At 42.6% G+C, this 21,539-nt stretch overlaps 1 long non-coding RNA gene across 1 annotated transcript; it reads right to left on the bottom strand.

Moving 5' to 3' along the window:
* Window positions 1–6,589: 6,589 nt before the first annotated feature.
* Window positions 6,590–21,322, bottom strand: LOC144761293 (uncharacterized). The gene is made up of 3 exons (XR_013595660.1): window positions 21,284–21,322; window positions 13,419–13,478; window positions 6,590–7,271 (listed from the first exon to the last, which is right to left on the bottom strand). It is a non-coding gene; the product is annotated as an uncharacterized LOC144761293 (long non-coding RNA).
* Between the last annotated feature and the right edge of the window lie 217 nt (window positions 21,323–21,539).

Genomic DNA, 21,539 nt, shown 5'->3' with positions numbered 1-21,539 from the left:
GAATTCACGCGCAGCAGGGTGAAAATGTCGCCACACATCAACCCATCCCAGGCCACTCACAGTTGCACGCAATCTGGTTGGAGCAGCAGCGGGGGGGGATCCAACACAACAGGCACCCGCCTCCGACGATCCAGGCCCACATCCATAACCTCATTCCAGTCACCTCCCACCATGGTCAGCACCTCCGGAATCTCGTCCCACAGCGCGAACAGCCGCTCAGACAGGGCCCATTGGAGAGGGGGGGGGCGTACACGCTACCAAACACCACCTGTTCGGTACCCAGCAGGCCCTTGATGAAAACATATCGGCCCTGAGGGTCAATCCATTGCTTTTCATGCACGTAAGACACCCTGCGGTGCACCAAAATAGCCACCCCCCGCGAGCCCCTCGTGAAACCCGCATGGTACACTTGTTGAAAACCAAACCTCTGGAGGCTAAGGGCCTTGGAGCCCAGCATGTGGGTCTCCTGAAGCAGCAGCACGTCCACCATCTCCCTCTTCCCCCATCGTAGCACAGCCCCTCGCTTGATTTTATCTAAAATTCCTCTCACATTCCATGTCACAACACGCAGGGCCTTTTGAGGAGACATAGTCGTATAATCAGCCATAATCAACACAGTGACCAGCACCCGGCCCTCCACACCACCCCGGCGCACCCCACAAAGCAACAAAATCAACAGTCATAGGCACGTGTGGTCCCACCCTTCCAACCCCAACACTCAGCAACCCCCCCCAGACCCAAACCCCCCCAACCATTAGCAACAAAAGAACATCCCCCCTCGCCCCGCTCCCCCCACCCCAATACCTCAGAGAACATTGAAGTATCTGTCGCGGCATGGAGAGACCCGGGTCCAGAACGGAGAACCCAGGGCCCGCCATACCAATGGATCCCACACCCCAATCAACACACACACACCACCCCCCCCACAACACTCACAACCGTGAGGGTCAGAGGCCCACAAAAGGTGCCTCCCGAGCCCCACCGTGCTCCCGCTAAAAGTGATAGGAGTCCGCAAACGGGAACAGACTGGTATAGGGAAGTCAAAATAGAACAGTCTCACCAGCCCATGAAGGGCAACTCAGCACTCAGCAACAAGGCCCAGTCCCATCAGAGTTCAACCGCCGGCATCAGAGTGTTCCGAGTCTCTCGCACCACCTGTCTGCGATGCACTGGCAGAGGCCGACCGCTTCCGAGACCGGGACCTCCGGTGTCGACCCTTCCGATTCTGGCGGTTCGTCCGCTCCGGCGATGACCTCTGGGCCCGCCCCGATTCAGACCCGGCTGGGCATGCGGCCGGAGCTGCACCGTCTCGTCGGTCCAACGGAAAACCTCCTCAGGCGAATCAAAGAAATGTATCCTGGACTGGTGCACCACTCGTAGACGGGCTGGGTATAGGAGAGAGTATTGGAGCTTCAAGCCCCTCAACTTGGCTTTGGCGGCCACAAAGGACTGTCTCTGCTGCTGCACCATCTTCGTGTAGTCAGGAAAGATCATGATGGTACGATTTTCAAAGGTGAGCGAGCCTTTGGTCCTCGCCTCCCGCAGGATGACATCGCGGTCGTGATAGTTCAACAGCCGGGCTATGACTGGCCTGGGACGCTCACCCTCCGGCGGCCGCTGGGTTAGGGCCCTGTGCGCCCTCTCGATAACAAAGCACGTGGACAGCACCCCTTCGGGGAGCCAGCTCTCCAGCCACCGGGTCAAGAACCCCTCCATGTCGTCCTTCTCGCACCGTTCCGGAAAGCCGATAAAGCGGAGGTTGTTCCTCCGTGAGCGCCCCTCGGCATCCTCCACGCGGGCTGCCAACGTCTTCTGGGCTCCCTCCACCTCCGCCAACCGCTTCTTTAGGGCGCCTATGTCCGTTTCGGTCACCGTGATTCGGGACTCGGCCTCGGTGATCCGACCCACCGCATTCCGGAGGTCCTGGCGCAACAGCGCGACATCCGCTCCCACCGCTCCGATTTTAGCATCAAGCGTGTCCCGGGATTGGGTGATGGCCGCCAGGATCGCCGCATTGTCCGGCCCAGGGCCACCGCTGCCACCAGCCGCCCCAGAGCCACCACTAGGCCCCGTGAATTTATCAATAGGGCCATGCTTAGGCGGGCCGCCACCTCCGGTTCTGGTCATGGCCCAACGCGGGCTCGCCGGGACCGCACACCGGGCAGGGCGGCACTCCTCCCAACAAGGCTCAGGACCCCCTAGGTACTGCCACTAGTGCTGGAGGCCCCAGGCCCCTGGATAGAGCGTCAATGCAGGAGTCCCAGGAGGCCGGCTCAGGCCCGAGGCCGCGAAACTCGAGGTCCCGGCTTCACCCAGGCGGGACAGGCCGTCCCCGTGTTTATCGCCACAAGTGTCCGCCCAAGGCGCAGGAAAGGGTGGCGCCGCCGTGATCTGTGGGCAATCGTAGCAGTAGGAGAGCTGAGCCAGGAGCGGCGCAGCGGACGCCACCGCCACCCGCAGGCCCACAGCCTCCGCCGGGCGTCACGAAACTCAGGGGCCCCGGTCTCCAGCCGGTCACCAGGCCGCTCTCCGCCGTCGCCTCCCCCCGACTGCAGGAGAGAGAGGGGTCCACCCAAGGCGCAGGGACGAGAGGCGCCGCCGCAGTCCACGGGCAGCCGCAGCAGTAGAGTGGAGCCAGGAGCGGCGCAGCGGAAGCCGCCACCACCCGCGAGCCCGCGACCGCCGCCGGGCGTCTCGAAACTCGAGGACCCCGGTCTCCAGCCGGTCACCAGGCCGCAGGGCGCCGTCGCCTCCCCTCGGGCACAGGAAAGAGAAGAGCGCAGGATCGGTGCACCGGAGCAGGCAGGGGACTCCACCGACTCAGTGCCAGTCACCGGGTAGCAGTATCGGGCTCGGGGACCAGGATAAGTGAACAAATGAAGTCCGGGCCGGCGGGAGCTCTACAAAGCTGCGACCGCCATCTTCGCCCGTCAAGCCACGCCCCCGAAAATGAAAATGCCTTTTTTAATCCATGAATTCCAGAAATTGACATTTCTATTCAATTTAATAAGGGCACTATGCCATAGGGATAAATGCACTGTAGAAAGTAAGGGTGAGGCAAAGTTAGAATCTAAATCATTAAGTATTAACCTTGAAGATTTGATTATAGAAGAATGATGTACAACCTTAGAAGTATGAGACATTGTTAATAAGGAGGGTAATGGAAAAGGATCCACAAGTGACTTTTCTATATCAAACCAGATAGGGGGCGTAACAACAGGAGAGGCATTAAACCATAAGGAACTCTGTTTTAATATGAAGGCTTTATGATAAAGATGAAAATCTGGGAGGGCAAAACCTGCATGGCATTTAGGGATTTTCAATTTTTTGTAAGCAATACGAAGGGGCTTATAGTTCCAAAGAAATTGGGACAACAGTTTATCAATATCTTTATAAAATTTTAGCTGAAATTGAGTGGGGATCATAGCAAGGGAATAAAAGATTTTCGGAGCAATATTCATTTTTATAGATTCCATTCTTCCCCACCAGGTGAGATGAAGGGAAGACCATCTAGAAGTTTTATTTTTGACATACTCAGATATAAAATTACAATTTAATTTTAACGTAGCAGGCAAGGATGATGAAAATAAAATGCCAAGGTATTTCAATTTGTTTTTTTGCCCGATAATATCTGTATTAGGTAACATATCAGGGGTACAAAGGACATTTAAAAAGGGAAAAATTCCGTTTTACTAACATTTAGCTTATAACCTGAGACTACAGAATATTTGGCAATAATGTCCAATAAGGACGGAACAGAAGAAATTGGGTTACTAATAAACAATAAAACATCATCTGCATAAGCTAAAGTTTTAATAGTGACATCATTAATTGTGATACCCTGAATGTCCTCACAACGACGTATGTAATTAAAAAAAGATTGAATTCCTAACAGGAATAAAAGAGGGGAAAGAGGACATCCCTGCCGTGTGCCTCTAAAAAGAGAAAATTGAGTAGAAATATGGCCATTTATAAACAATCGGGCCGTGGGGGCATAATATAGAGCCGAAATCATAGGAATAAAAGAGGGACCAAAATTAAATGACAATAATGTTTTAAATAAAAACTGCCAATGAATTTTATCAAAGGCTTTTTCTGCATCTAAAGCCATAACTCCCGCAGGTACAAGAAGGGAAGGGCTCTGTTCAATAACATGTAGTAGTGTTCTTGTATTATTAGCAGAGTATCTATTTTTCATAAAACCTGATTGATCTGGATGAATAACAGAATTGATCTGGATGAATAACAGAATGAAGGACAGGAGCTAATCTAGAGGCAAGGATTTTAGCATAGAGCATAGAGCTTCGAATCTTGGTTGATTAAAGAAATGGGACGGTAATTAGAGACCAGAGTAGGATCTTTATCAGGCTTAGGGAGCACAATATTTAAAGCATCCGTAAAAGAGCCTGAAATGGTTCCTGATGAGCCAAAATGTAAAAAAAGTTGAAGTAAATAAGGTAAAAGTTGAGGTTGAAATTCTTTATAGAATTCTGCAGGAATAACATCAGGACCCGGAGATTTATTTTTTGGGAGAGATTTGATGGCATTCAGGATTTCATCAATAGTGATTGGCAAATCTAATCTAAGTCTATCCAAAAGAGAAATTTGGGGTAAATCACAATTATTTAAAAATGCATCAATTAAGGAATTATCACAGGGCTCTGGTTTGTTATATAAGTTGGAATAAAAATGTAAAAATTCTTGGACAATATCATTATGGGACACTGCAACCTTACCTTGAGGACCATGAATGGAGGTGATTTGGGTTTTATCTCTTTAAATGCGTAAGTAGTTTGCAAGGAGTTTCCCAGACCTATTGGAGTTAAAGCTGAATCGAGCGTTTGACTTAGCAAGTTGAACCCCAGGACTTTTACTGAGGATAGCATTAAATTCATATCGTAGTTTTTGTAGTTAAATTTTGTATTGAGGATCACTGGATGTAATAAATAATCGCTCAAATTTCACTATTTTTTCTCTAGGAGTTTAATATTAGAGTTGAATTGTTTGTTTTCATGAGCCATAATAGAAATTGTAGTACCTCTAATATAAGCTTTAAAAGCGTCCCATCTATTGACTATAGAAGTAGAATTTTCTGGATTAAACAAAAAGTAATCATGAATAGCTTGTAACAATTTAGGTTTATGAGTTTCATTGAGAACAATACCCGCATTCATACGCCATCTAGTTTGTTTAGTGAAAGTTGATGATACATTCAAAACAAAAGATATTAAAGCGTGGTCTGATATATCAATGGTACCAATAACTGGGCTAGCTGCAGATTGAATAAGAGACGGGGAAAGCAAAAAATAATCAATCCTGGAATGGGAATTATGAGGGTTGGAAAAAAAGGAAAAACATTTTTCAGTGGGAAAGTGTAGTCTCCATATGTCAGCTAATTTGGTGGTATGAAGAAAAGCTTTAAAAGCATGAAAAACCTTGGGAGGACGGAATCTAGTAGTAGATAACCTATCTAACAATGGGTCAGCAATAACATTAAAATCACCTCCAACAATCAATGGAACTTTACCCAACTTTAAAACTTCAGTAGTGATAGTAGACCAAAAAGCGGGATCATCCGCTGTAGGACCATAAATATTAAGCAAAAAGAAAGTAGAGTCATGAATTTTAACTTTGACTAAAACGTATCTACCTTCAGAATCTGAAATTTTACTTAAAATCTGACAGTGTAATCTTTTCGCAAAGAAAATAGCTACTCCATTTTTCTTCCCCTTAGCAGGAGAAGAAACAATAGTGTCAACCCACTTTTTATTCATATACTGTAGAATCTAATCCTCAACATGTGTTTCCTGAACAAAACAAATATCAGCTTTGCTACTACCCAGGTAATCCCAAAATTGTGTGCATTTAATTGGGTGTCTCAAACCTTTCACGTTAAGAGAAACAACTTTAATATTGTGAACATTAGCCATTAGAAAGAAGGAGGAAGGAGAAAAAGAGATCGAGACAAGAAAAGAAAAGAAAAAGCATAGTAGAAAGATAGATGAAAACAGCAACTCTATATGTTAGAAGGCAATAGAAGGAAAAGAAAAGAAGGAGAAAGGAACAAACATGAAACATAAATAGAAACATAGAAACGCACACCCGTTCCACAAGCATGATCAGAACCGTTGGAGCCCATGAATATAAGAAGAATGCTCATATGTGTGTTAAATAATTCTTAGATTATAAAGAGTCAAGTGTTAGGATCATGAGAATCCATCGATGGCGGAGCTTGCTGTTCAAGAAAATGCCTCAGTTCTTCAGGACGCTGAAATGACTCGGAAACGTTGTCTTTCCAAATGCACATCGTGGATGGATCAAACAGACCATATTTGAAGCCAAGACTTCTGAACTGTGGACGACAACCAGGGAAATCCTTGCGAATAGCAACAGTCTCTGTAGCAAAGTTTTGGTGAATAAAAATGTTGTTACCATTCACCAATAGTGAGAGGATTTCTCTCGCAGCTTTACGTATTAAGATAAGGTGGTGATGACGCAGAACTTTGAAAATCATTTGCCTGGGCTTAGTATGTCGAGGGTTACAATTTGAAGGGATTCTATGAGCTTTAATCACTTCAAATTTGTCAGGAAACTTGATATTTAAGAGACCAGGAAGCAAAGATTCCAAATATAGACGACAATTAGAACCCTCAATTTCTTCAGGCAAATTGAAAATGCGAAGGTTATACTGTCTATTTCGATTTTCCAAATCCAGGAGCTGAGCATGCATAGGAAGAATTTTAGCCACTAAAGGTGTGAAAGCGTCCACTTTGTTTTTATTATCTTGAATTTTGATGGAGTTATCAGAAATTTTCATTGATAGAGATGCCATATCTTTACGAAAATTTTTAACTTCTGAGGCAATAGCGTCAGTATTGAGACGTAGAGCTTGAATTTCTTCTAAAATTAAGGAAAGAGTAGGCTCAGAAGACTCCACCACTTTAGACTTAACAGGAGAAGGAGAGACCTGCATTGCAATCTATTTACCCACCCATGTCTAGATGTTACCTCAATAGCAACGGAAACCATACCAATGTATTATATATTAGCAAACATCCTATGCCATGGTAAAACACTGTTTAAAATAATCTGCATTCACTTTTTACTGCCAGTGATCAACTCTGAAACGGTGGTATCTGTTTATCAAAAATATTATGAAATGGTGAGTAGGTTAGAAGTCTACAGATTGAATAAAGTGTTTATGCCTCCACTTTCATTTTGCTTTGCTTTGAGTGGTGGTTCTGGTGTTCCTCCTCCTCGTCCAGGGGGACCTGAAAGAAGAATCAGAAATACATGATTGTAATACTGGTTTTTAGTGTGCTAATAAAATGAAATATGATCCCTGTGCAGGTAAACATTGTTACAATAGGCTGTGCACATAAGTATCATTGCCACGTGTTGTTGGCATAAGCAGTGGTTAATGTATCCTAGCATATAAATAGGTTGGGGCCCATTATGATGGCGGGCGGATAGCCCCCGATAGGCTGGCAGTGGCCACCGCCAGCCTGGCGGGGGACTCCGCCCGCCATCCACTCACGTTTCCCCCCCGCCATATTAGTATGGCGGGGGGGACCTCGGTGGACGGAAAGACCGTCCGCCGCTTTTCCGCCACGGTCGCCTTGCGGCCGGGGCGGAAATGGAATAATATGGAGTCGGTGTCTATCAGACACCGCCAGTCATATTATCATGGGCATTATTCAATGCCTTTCCATGGCGGCAATGCTGCCACGGAAAGGCAGGCGGACTTTACTCTGGGGGCCCCCTTCGGGCTCCCAGAGTGAAGGAGAGTAGGGGGTGCACACGGGGGGTACCTGTAGTACCCCCTTGCATTTGCATAATCAAAGCGGTAGGCACCGCGCGGTGCCTGCCGCTTTGATTATGCAAATGTAAAAGTGCTTTTTAAGCATTGGGGCGGGCAGTGCTGAGAGCACCGCCCGCCACAATGCTTAACATGCAGGATGTGCCCGCCACTGTGGCGGGCACATCCTAATACCACCCCCGGGACCCCTGCCCTTATGGCGGGCAGTCCAGCATACCGACAGGATGGCGGGCGGACAAAGTCCGCCCGTCATCCTAAACACCCACCTAATGACCCCTAATGACCCCCTTAGTCTTTGTGTACCTTCACCCTCTCCATTCCTCGTATCTTTGATCTTAATAAGGCTGGCAGCCTGTCTGGTGCCTGTTTATTTATCTAGGCCATGGTATACATATTTAGATACAAGCAATAATAACACACTTGGTAAATGCAACAGTTAAATGCATGGATATGAAATACAAGCAGCAAATAACATGAGATAAAACATAAGCAAGTATACAGGACATCCTGTGAGAGAGAAGAAAGAAATATACACTAAATATATCAAATGATTACTTTGGATGTGCACCATGAGTCATTCACACATCACAAAAAACCCTCAAATGATCAAAGCCACTGACCACACATCACAGTGGCAATAACACTGCATCTTAGCCCACTCCTGACCAGGAAACTTACTCGAACTGGCCAGCTTCCAGGCAAACATTCCTCGGCAGGATGCAGTTCCACGTTTCCTCTACATTCTCACATGTTCCAGCCTATATCTTAACGAAGCTTCCGAAAGCTTTCCAGGGTACATTAAACAATCTCTCACAAAAATAATCTTTGAACGTGATTAACTTAAACAACTTGCAAGCCTGTCTGTGTGCGCAGAAAAGCTCAAGCAAGGCAGAGTCAGAATTCAGGATGACATGAGCCCATGTCAAATCCAATAGAAAGAAATTCATAATTATGCCAAATGTACAACATAATGCACATTTGTGAACCACTGTTTATACCATCACATACTTCATCTCTCATTGTACCACATAGTGCGCATTTGTGCACCACTGCTGATAATACTGCACTTTGAGACACAAAAGTACATTCCACACCTGTCTCTCTCTCTCTCTCTCTCTCATGCTTTAAAATGCACATCCCACACGTTCTGTTCTTGGCAAGGTTGTTCTACTTTCTAACAGCTCCCACTGTAAGACTGCAAAATTACAAGAAAAAAACTTCAATAGAAACAAGACATATATATGCAGGACGTTGTACATTGATGCTAGGATAAAGTAAAACAACAAAGTCAATGAAATGATGGTAGTCAAAGATCATCACAGGGTGTCAGACAACAAGAGTGCCTCTAGCGCTACACTGTGACTGTTGTTTCACCCTATTTAGGGCTGAATAGCTATCAATAATTTTATGTGCATGTCCGCCGTGCAAGGCATAGTAGGCACGGGCAGGAAGAAAATTGAATTGCCTAAACGTGCAGGGTGAAACCTGACTGTGCATCGTGCATTTATTTGCTGTATTGAAAAAAGCTATACATTATGGTTTTTTTAGCATCAAAACGTCTGCCCTGTGGGCCCTTTAAAAATTGGTGGTGGATCCTCTGAGAGCCCTCTGCCACCCTGGTGGGCCAGGCTGGGGACCAGTCTGCCATGGTTTAAATGGCCCCAGAGTCTTGGAGCTCTCTGGCATCTCGACCAGGAACCTTGGGAGTTTTCATAAATGAGTGAAAATGAATCATGCTTCTTTGGTGTAAAAAGGAAGCGAGCTACAGTATTCTGCAGCTTATTGAGTAGGAATCTCGGCAACCCTAACTATTAGTCATTCCTGTAGTCCAGGTAAGAGGATATTGCGGCCTGGATCACACTTTATCTGTCTTTTGATTAAACAAAAGTGTAATTTTTCTATTGTACTGTTGTTTCCTAGGCTGGCTTGTTACACAGTATTAGTGGTCTGTGCTCCACTTTTGGAGTGCTGGAAATACTCTGCAAACCACAGCGTGGTGGTGTTTTTCTTGTTCGTGGCTCACCAATATTTAGTTGGCGTTTGTGAGCAAGAAAATCAATTGCTAGACCACCTCCCGGAGAGATTTCTCAATACAAGCGGTCGCTGCAGGTCACTCCTGCTTGCATTGAGATTGTATGACATTATAACGCATGCTTTTATCACGCATGCTTTTACATCGCAGTTTTTACAACGCATACCATCACAATGCATAGTGCTTTGGGGTGCTGGATAGTGAATAGTTTAATTTACTATTCCAACTCCAGTCCCCGTGGATAGTAGGGAAGGTGTTGGATAGTAAATTAAATCTATTCCCTATCCTAGAGCGCCCCCAGCGCAATGCGTTGTAATGGTTCGCGTTGTAAAATTTGCGATGTAAAAGCACTGGGTGGTAAAAGTTGCGTTGTAAAGGATGTTGCCCGATAATATCGCAAAGGCAGCTTCATGATATTTTCAAGGAGGGTTATCGATTTATAAATTCGCGTTAAGTATGACTTAATGCAGGAATTTAACATCTGTTAAATTCATGACTATCATGAGGGGTGGATTGTGTGGCTAAGACCACAGGCCCTTTCGTCAAGGATATCGCCGTTTTCCAACATGGAAAACGGCAATATTCCCACTATCTCTGGAATTTTTATCACCTCAGCTATGCACGTTGCTGATAATGCGCAAACCGGGTCATAAATTCCAGAGATAGCTGGCGATAAATATGCAAGCCCTAAGCGTGCTTTGTGATATTTATCAGCGGCCCTTGCTAATATGCTCCTTAGAAAGTTGAGACAGGGGTGCCGTAAACAAGAGAGTTTGTGGTGCAGAGATTTAGAGCCTTTGGGTAGGGAACTGCACAAACAGTGCATAATAGAGTATAAAGCAGCCATCATGGAGGAAAAGATATTATATTTCTCAAAGATCGCGGAATCAATGAAATCTTCTAGGGATATTTCAAGGTTAATAATTCTCTTACCTCCCCCCATGTCACGGATCCCTCAAAATTTTTCCAGGAGCTGTGTGACAAAATATCAGACTTTTTTCAAAATAAAATTACAGACATTTACTCTGTGTCCAACTCCAACATGGGGTCGCTTGTTCAACATATCCCCCTTCCCAGTGAAGCCATGTTCATGGAAGAGACTCCCAGGCTTCTTACTTTCCCTAGCAAGTATTTAGAGGTGACTGATCGGCTTCTAGAATAAGTCAAATCGGGCTGCCCGTTTTATCCCTGCCCCCTCAAGCTGCTAAAAACTTGCTGTGAGATCATTATGCTTCACCTTACTGCTGTTCTAAATGTTGCCATCTCAGAGGGACAGTATCCCACCTTGTGGAAAACAGCAGTGGTGAAACCACTCTTGAAGAAACCTTCTCTTGACCCTGGAGAATTGAAGAATTATCGACCGATCTCCTTACTTCCTGCTCCAGCTAAGATTCTGGAAACCTACCTGAACTCTCACCTCAGTGCCTACCTAAAGGATCACCATCTACTTGATGGCTCACAACATGGATTTAGAAGCCACCATAGTACAGAAACAGCATTGACAGCCGTATTCAACAATATCCGTACTCAAGTAGACGCAGGGCATACCACCTTGCTTGTTCTACTTGACCTCACCGCAGCCTTTGATACCCTGTCTCCGCGGAGGCTGGTTGAACACCTCAGAGAGATAGGTATCGGGGGCTCGGCCTTCGGGTTTCTTGCTTCCTTTCTTAGTGAGCAGGCACAGATGGTGAAATTTGGCCAATTCTACTTAGCCTCCAAACCCCTGTTGTGCAGTGTTCCATAGGGCTCAACCTTGAGTCCAACATGTTTTAATATCTATGTTGCCCCACTTGCTAAGGTGGCATGATACTATGGGTGAGAGGAGTTGTCCTATGCGGATGACACCCAAACAATGGGGTGCATCTCCCACAGTATTGGGGATTCCGCCTTTAACTCAGGAACTGCATGCAGGCAGTCTCCTCCTGGATGGTTGATTTTTTTTTTTAATTGAATGGAGAGAAGAATGAGGTCCTGATTTTCATCAGTAAACAGGAGATCTGGTCCAGTGACTGGTGGCCAGATGTGATTGGCGTCTGTCCCTGCCCGGTATCCCATGGGAAAAATCTAGGGGTCATAGAGGATAATTTACTCTCCCTCCATTTGCAGGTCAGCAGGACTGTGTCCACATGCTTCGGGATTATTGGATCCTCAGAAAGATTTCCCATTCCTCTTCTTTGATGCATGTAAGCAGGATGTTATTGTCTTGGTAATGTACAGATTGGACTATTGTAATGCCCTTTAATTGGGCATTAACAAAGGCCTAGTGCGATGTCTGCAGATGGTGCCGAATGATGCGGCTAGGCTGGATGATGAACCTACCGAACATTCATTCAGTCACAGCATCCATTACGTTGCTGCACTGGCTGCCTTTGGACCGTAGGATACTCTTCGAAGCATTGTGCCTTACTCATGATGCCTACTATGGTTCAGGCCCAGAGAGGATTAAGGCTATTTTCCATTGTTATGTTCCTAGCAGGCTACTCCGGTCCACAGATAAGAATCTGTTAACAGTACCAAGGTTTAAGAAGGTAAAATGGGGAGGTAGAGCTCTCTCCACTGTTGCCGCTAGACTGTGGAACTCACTCCCGGAAGAGCTCTTTAGTCAGGTATCTCATTCTCTCTTCTGCAAAGCCTTAAAGACTTGACTTTTCTCACAGACCTCAGTATTAGCACGTCTTTCTGTCTGCCCTCTCAGATCCACAAATAGCGCCTTGATGTCCATGGGCTAAGTTTGCGCTCTACATGTTCAATATTCATTCATTCATTCATTCAATTGTGTCTTATTATGCCTTGTGCTCGCAGACCTCTGGTTGTATCTATTGAGAATTGAGTACCCTGCACACCATTATCATAAATAGTGTACATTCTACAGATGGCCCTTGCCATTTATCAAATCACAGCTCTCTGATGAAGGAATTCTCCATCCCCTACGCACTTCCGAAAAGCTCACAGGTGCTTTTCCTTTGAAATATGCACAATTGATGATTTGATTGAGTATTATCCCATGTGTTTTCGTTTTTGTTATCACTATTTCTTGTCTATGGTACATGTGTCTACTTGTTTTGACACTGTGTTAAGTCTTTGTATGTCTTGTTAAGTGCTTTATGTACAAGATGTTATTTTTTCCCAGTGATGTGGGTGGTGCTCTTTAGCATATTTTGTGTTAAGCAATTTTTATATATGTTTCTGCTTCTGTATATGCTTATATAATGAAAAACATATATGCTAAAAAGGGAATAATTATCTACCCACTGTATTTTTATACTCTTACATAATAATAATGTAAACCATTGGTGCTGTTAGACAATTGCAATTATATCATGGACAGCATGCCGTATTTTAATTAACTGCGTTTGGGGACTTTTTTGTTGTTATTTACCTTGGTGTTTTCCCTGTACCATTCTCCATACATATTGAGCTCGCTCAGGGACACTCTAGTCTGCTTTATTTTTTCCTTTTTCTATAGAACCATAAGGAGAACTTAGCAGTGCCAATGTGGGTTAGGTAGTCATTTGAAAAAAAGTGGTTTAATACATATATGGATAAATAATGCAGATGTCTTACCTCCTAGTAGAGGGAATCTTCATAACAGTTCTGATCAGATGGGTATCTTTAGAATGAAGCCTGTTGAATAGGAAATTGAACACACATTGATATCCATGCTTGTAATGCATCAACAGTGATATTTCACAATTGTAAAACATCTGTCACTTTTGAAGTGTCACTATTTAAGTCATATCATTACAGGTGTAGGCAATTTTTTTCTGAGCTGCATGCTTTTAAAAATTGGTCATGTCTGCAGCAATAATTGGTCTATATGTTTTCAGAAAAGCGTTTAAGAATCACAGAAATTCTCACAGCACATGCATGAAACTATGTTAATTAAAAACATTTCAGGCTATATGTCTTACTGCAATTAAAATGTATTTTGTGTAAAAAAAATGCTGGTGTACCAGTAGGGGAGAGGTTAAGGAATTCAAGGCATCTTTCTTTTTCTCCAGTAGAAAAAGGTGTGTTGCATATAATTTTCGTGTTTAGCTTTTTTAGATCTGGGTATCTCTTGCTATTCTATTACAGATATGAAAAAGAAATGTTTTCTTTCATAGTGTGGTGTCACTTCCCGAGTCTTTTGCAGCATTTTATGGAATGCACTCACGTCTCAGACCCAAGCAAAGCATAGAAATGCTAAAATATAGTCTGCTAGCTCCCTACCTTTACTCAGCTCTCTCAAGTGTCTTCAGACCCAAAGGAGCCATGGGAATGTGGGTGGTATACTCGTACCATCAACTAATGTCTTCACTGTCAGTTGTGGATCTGTGAGACAACTTTCAAGGAAGTCAGAGGTGGGAATGTTAAAACACTAATTAGAGTGTGGGCCTAGCAGTAGTTTAGAAACATATGACCAAAGATTGCTGCAATAAATATGCTCAGGAGCCGATTCCATTCTTGTTTGGAAGGGCTCCGAACGTGATCCGGCCGGAAAAAGTACGAGTCATATGCGTGTTTCTAACTGACTCGTACAGCTGTACGTGCAAACAAGTAAGATACGAGAAATGTGAAATCGCTGACCACATTGTTTCCGGGTCCAAACCGCTCTGTACATCTCGTCCGTAAGCAAACCGCGCCATGCAATGGAGGCGGTTTCCGACCGAGCCAGTACGATGCACGTATCAGACAGCAAGATTGAGTAGAAGCCTCCGACAGGTAAACACTGCGGGAAGCGGACTTCTGGGGTCCGCGTGGACCCCTCTTCACCTGTAGTCTTACGAGTCGTTCACAGGGGGGTACCCAAGGCTCCCCCCTGCACACGCATGTATGGTGTGGGTGACACAATGCCAGATATTATAGCTGCCCTTCCGAATGAATATGACATATTATGGCATAATCGTGCACATAATGCACGAGGAGGAGGAGTAGCAATTCTGTATAAAAAAATCACTTACAGTAGTTAAGCTACTGGCAGAAACAGTGGACCTGGCCGACGTCCTTGGAGTAAAAATCATGTTCGATGATTTATGTTTGGTGATCCTCACAATTTACCGACCACCAAACTCTACCTCAGCCTTCAATGATTCATTTATGCCCATTATATCTAATATCTGCTCAAGATATAAAAAAGTCGTGGCAACAGGAGATTTCAATCTACATTGGGACAAGGCCCATAAAGAACCAGGAGCCCGACACCTAGACATCACTATGTCTTCTTTGGGCTTTAAACAGTTGGTAAAGGCCCCCACCCACAAAAAGGGACATATCCTTGACCTCATCTGGGCTTTAGATCCTAAGGTGACTCTTTTGGACATTTTACCTTGCATATGGTCAGACAATTATCTGGTCTACTGTAACATCCCTATTGATGCAAGGCTGATACAACTTCCCCCTAAAATGAAGAAAGTCCGTCAATGGAGAAAAGTTGATTCACAAACTTTAACGGACAGTCTTTCGGGACTTGTAAAATCAACGACCTTTAATGGTAATCTTGACCAAGACTATAGAGATATAGTATGTAACCTAAAGAAAGCGATTGATCCGATCGCACCGGAGAAGTTACAACCAGTTAAAGGAATAGGAAAGGGGGCACCATGGTTTACACCGCCTTTGAGAGAATATAAAAAGAAACTCCGTCAAGCTGAAAGAAGCTGGAGGAAAACTAAAGATGAAGGGGATCGAAAGCAGTACAAACATCTGCTTAACGCATATAAAAAACTCACTTTGGCTACTAAAGCAAACTACTACGAAAATCGGATAAACCAGGCTGAGAATGTCCAGAAAGAAACATTCAAAATACTTACGGAGCTGAGCAAAAAACCTGAGAAGGCTGAAACAATAATCAGCTGTAATATGTTTCAAGACTACTTTCTGGAGAAGGTAGATACTATCCTCTCTGACATTAAGCAGAGTACAGTATCTGGATCTAACATATTCCAGGATGTCCAGATCTCTTCTGAAGTCATCATGTCACAATTTCCATTAATAGATCCGCGGAGTCTTGAACAACTTATGAGTAAAATTAAATCGGGCTGTCCGGCAGACCCATGTCCCCCTAGCGTCTTCCGATTGGCACGCCCCATCTTAGAAGATCAGATTACCTCCCTCTTGAACAACTCACTGGAAACAGGGATGGTACCAGCCAGCCTTAAGGAAGCCCGAGTGAAGCCTTTGATAAAAAAGCCAGGAGCTGATCCTACCATCTTGAAAAATTACAGGCCTATCTCCCAACTACGGTTCTTGTCCAAAATCCTAGAACAACATGTGCTGAGGTCCTTGGCCTCGTTCCTGGAGTCTCACCATCTCTTCCAGGAGTGCCAGGCAGGATTTCGTGCACATCACAGCACCGAATTGGTGATGCTTTCGGTGCTGGATGAACTTAGAGGGATGGCTGACAGTAAAAAACCGAGCGCCCTGATACTTTTAGATCTTTCAGCGGCGTTCGATACTGTCAGCCACACCCCGCTCCTGGATAGGTTGGCCAAGTTCGGGATTCGGGATAGGGCCTTTCAATGGCTTCAATCCTTCCTGTTGGGTAGGACACAGCGGATTCAGCTGGGGGATAGTCTATCGGAGGTGGGTAAGTTGACGTGCGGAGTCCCACAGGGCTCCGCTCTGTCCCCAGTATTTTTTAATTTGTACACACAACCTTTGATCAACTCCCTGGTAAATATGGGCTGTCGCGTATTTAATTATGCTGACGACACCCAGTTGCTGCTCAGCATAGACAATACGGTCTCTGCACAGAGGTATGCTCAGGATCTCCTCAGATTTGTAGTCGGTTGGATGACGGTAAACCTGTTGAAAATTAATCCTGAAAAGACTGAGGTGTTAGTGGTTTCGACCACAAGCTCGCCATGGAGTGATCTATACTGGCCCCAAGAACTAGGTCCCAGCCCAACACCTTGTGATAAGGTGAAAAGTCTTGGAATTAAGATTGATAGCCAACTGTCAATGGCCAGCCAGATCTCCTCCGTGGTGGGGATTTGTACTGGTCTAATTAGACAATTGCGCAAGCTGGTTCCCCTTCTTTCCCTATCCATGCTTCGCACTGTAGTTTCTGCAACGATTATTTCGAGGCTGGACTACGGGAATGCCCTCTATTTAGGTCTACCGAAAAATCTGACCAATAGATTGCAGGTAGTTCTGAACAATGCTGCACGACTCATCTTCAGTCTCCCAAGAAGATCCCATGCCTCTCCTCTGCTATGGAGCCTTCATTGGCTTCCGATTAGGCAAAGGGCAGAGTTTAAAAGCCTTTGCACAGCCCATAAGGCAATTTACGGGCAAGCACCTACCTATATTAAGGAACGATTGGAGATCCACAAACCTGAACGAAGACTGAGGTCATCTGATGCTCAGCTGTTGGTCTGCCCGCGGTTTAAACTAGCAACAAAGGGTGGGAGATCCTTCTCAGTTTTAGTTCCCCAAATCTGGAACAGATTACCTGAGTCCCTTCGCAAAGAAAGCAACCTCCTATGCTTTAGGAAATCATTAAAAACACTTTTATTCAGGGAGGCCCTGGGTTCACAATAATCTGCACACGCCACTGATTCTTAGATCTGTTAAAGAGTTGTTATGTCTGTCGGTCATGAGCGCCTTGAGACCTGCCGGTGAGTTGGCGCTATATAAACCAAAGCTAACAATAACAATAACAATAACACAAACACGTCCCCACTACAGGGGGCGCCCATGTGCGCAATATACCTTTTTCGTCAATGGGAGCCTATGTTCGCGTCATACAACAGGCTCCCATTGACTTCAATGGGGCTCTGAGTGACCCGTGTCCGTCAGCGCTTGTTCGCATTGTACTCGGACACTCAGAGCCCCAGGGCACGAGTCGGTCGGAAAGCCCTCTAGATCCGAGTCGGATTGAGCCTTCTCCCAGCGAGATTGGAATCAGCTCCTAAGTGTCTTAAACCTATGTTTACGACCTTTGCTCTCAATCTTGGATGGATTAGAGATTCACAGGAACCCTGCACAGAAGAAAGATGAGTCTGTGGCATTTTCATAAATTGTGAACTAGAATTTTGAAGATGAGAACAACTATTAATGTCTGTGGCTTGAAGCCTATTAATGGGAAACTTAATAAACAATATCAAATGCTCAGCTCTGTTAGAATCAGTTTAGACGTTGAATAAAAGTAAGTGGCTGGTGTCAAAATCATCCAGAATCTGACATGCGTCATCCAGTACTTTGCATCATGCTTGAAAACTAGATTGAAATTTGTCAAATACCCACTGTTTCTTGATTTGTGTTATTAGGTGGGAAGATTTTGCCCCTTGAATCTCTTTTTTGAGAATGGTAGTTTGAGGACTTTGCAAAATATTATAGTAAACCATACTATAATTTATTCAGCAGCAGGCTGATTGAACAGCATTTCACAAATGCTGAAAGTGATCTTTTATCCTCCTACTATTTGGTGAGTACCAAGTAACATAAAGTGAAAGAAAACATATTAATTTCTTTTTAGCTGTTCTAATAATTTACAGTTTTAATATTATGTAATCCAAAAGGGTTATACTTCTGAAGATGCAAACCAATAATATTGAGAGAGAAGACTATTTAGGGAAGAATAATGAGGGGTAATATATCAAAAGGTAAGTGCACATAGAGAAGCACAGATGAATATAAGATGTGTAGGTACATATATGTGAGATCGGGAATAGAAAATCAAGGTTTACCAGTCAATATTTCAAAAAATATTTTGCCACATAAATCTGTCCCATCAATATTTTGGGTTAAATATGCACACCATCAAAAATGACGCATGCCATCCACAAATATGAAAAGGAATGATGGATAAGGAATGCTCAATCAAGACTGTGATCATTAATATATAATGGTGCAGAGACAACATATCGAGGTAAAAATATTGAGGGTGAGAAATATTGACAGAAAAAATATTGTGGTAAAGAATATTGATTTTAGGTAAATAATATCAATTTAGAAAATATTGAAGTGTTAAATATTGTTTGTAAAAACAAAGTTGTTGAAAAATATCAATTGTTATTAATATTATGTATTTTAGTATATATTTTACATGTGTGTGATTTTTATTGTATAAGAATTGTTTGTATTTTTATTATATGTGTTAACATTTTAGTAGTTCTTTTTTTTTTTTTGAATTTTGCCTTTTTAGTTCCGTAGTGGGATGTTGGTTTATAGAGGAATAGGGGTGGAAGTTAATTTAATTATATACAATTTCTTGATTATTTATAGTAAATATTAATTTGTTTTAAATGCATTTTTTTCATTATTAGTTCCATAACGGGGTCTGGGTTTATAGGGGAATAGAGTGGAATGTAATTTAATTATATATATTTTATTGAATACCTTTTATTTATTAATATTTGTATAACTGTGATGTTATTGTGTTAAATGTGTAAATTAATTTATTAATAATTGTATGATAATTAGTTAGTAATTAAATATGGTAAGTGTTTAATTAATTTTAGGTCTGTGTTGTGGTGTTTCTACGTGTAAATGGTGGGAAGTAATTACATTTGTAATAATGAATTATGACTTGGTTTTTAATGTAAATTAAATAATTAGTAATTATTAATTGTAATTATCTAATTAACTTTAGGTGTGTGTTGTGGATATTATAGTGTTAAAGAATGTGTAATCAATAAATGTTTATCATCTTTTTTTAATAATATATTTTTAATTTATGAAAAATTATGTTAATTATTGAAATACATGTTAATAAAAATGTATTTTTTATTGGTGTGGTGTTATAGTGTAGGAACTATAAATAAATAAATAATGTTTTAAATAATTTGTTTGTTTGTGAATATTTGTTTCTTTTAAATAAATATTATTTAGAAATGTATTTATTATTTCTTTTACCATCATTATAATATGTGTTATTTTTATGGTGTATTTTTAAAATAAAGTTTATTTATTTTTAAAAATATATACATTTTTAATTTTTGAAATGTTATTAGTATTTTTAATTCTTCTGCTATCCATAACTTTCCGTACTGTTGCACTCACTGGATTGGGAATAGTAATGTTTTATCCCTCCGCTATCCAGCACTTTCCATACAGTTACAGTCACCAGAGTGGGAATAATATTTTTTACCCCACCGCTATGCAATACTTTCCCTACTGTTGCACTCACTGGAGTGGGAATTGTAATTTTTACCCCGCCGCTATCCAATATTTTCCCTACAGTTGCACTCACTGGAGTGGGAATACTAATGTTTGCCTCTCCGATATACATTATTTTCCCTACAGTTGTATTTATTGTGATGCAAAATGTATGTTTTATTTTTGATTAAATACTTTAAAGTTTTAATTCATTATACTTTTCTTATTTAAGAAATTGATATATTTATATATTTCATTGTTATATAATTTAAAAATTAAATAAAGATATTAGTTGATAAATTATTTTAAAGTAAATATATGAATACATTATTATGTCTGTGTGTTTATATTTTAAATTAAGTTTATTTTTAATATTTAGTTACAATGTATATTAAATGTAATTTCTTTTGTTAGAGATAATATTAATATTTTATATTTTTAATATATATTATTTAATGTTTTAATTATTTTTAAATCAATATTTTTACATCAATATTGTTAACCACATGGCAGTCACATCATGTATCATGGACATTGCGGCAGGTGCTGCTGGCAGCAGCACCCGCTGCAATGTCCGAAATGCATTGTTTGTATTTCCCTGTGGTGCTTGCCACCTGGTGCAGGTAAATGTCCAGTGCACACCCCCACAAGGGGGCTCGCTACTGGCCCCCAAATGCAATTCTAGCCAGCCTGTGAATGGCGGTTTCACCCACCCTGCATTATTTATATGGTGGCAGTGCCTAGCAGGCACCATCCGCCATATTGTTGATGCAGGGTGGGTCCGTCAGGCAATCGTAACATTGGCCTGTGGCAACCCCGTGGCAAACCTTTCTCCCAGCACACTGCCCACCATTGTAATTTGGCGGGCGGAGAAGTGCATTATGATGGCAGTGAAACCGCCACATGCAGGCTGCCGGTGGTGGTTTCATCGCCATCGTAATTACCCCCTTAGTTTTTGAGTTATAGTTTGTGTTTTTGACGAGTTTCAAATGTATTGTAGTCATTTAATATAGGAAAAATTGTGTGGGATTCTAAGTCAACTCTCCATATACTCACATCAAAAAGGAAAGATCTTCAGTTAATATTTGATAAAGAAGAAATCTAACTCCTGACAATCATCTATGATGTAGAATGGCAATTCATTGATTTACATTTTTTTTAGCTTTTCCCTGTAATGCGTGTCACTTTGTTCAGCCGGTAAATTCTGTCTGTTATTGATTATTTGAACTAAGTTGAAGCTCATAAATTGATTCACACTTTTATTCATGATGTTAGACACAATATAGTATGCATTTATGCACAAATCAGGAGAAAGTAATCCAATGTTACTGTTGCAGTGCACCTACCTGTGATTGCTCGTAGCTGCCACAGCAGCAGCCTGAATTCCAGCAGAAGCACTAAAGAGAATTACCAAAGATAAAATCATGATCTAGTAGTATTTCCTCACCAATAAAAACATTCAACTTTCTAAATAGGAGAAGAAAAGGGTTGTATGATCACCGATCCAAAAAGGCAACATTAGATATTTTGTACAATGGATTTTTTTTTTCTGATGGAGCAGGAAAGCCTTTTGGTACTTAAAAATTCACTGCTTGGCTCTGA

Source organism: Lissotriton helveticus, chromosome 6 (assembly GCF_964261635.1).
Source record: "Lissotriton helveticus chromosome 6, aLisHel1.1, whole genome shotgun sequence".
NCBI classification, from domain to species: domain Eukaryota; kingdom Metazoa; phylum Chordata; class Amphibia; order Caudata; family Salamandridae; genus Lissotriton; species Lissotriton helveticus.
Note: the sequence above shows the minus strand (reverse complement) of the source record. Positions and strands in the feature narration are given on the sequence as shown.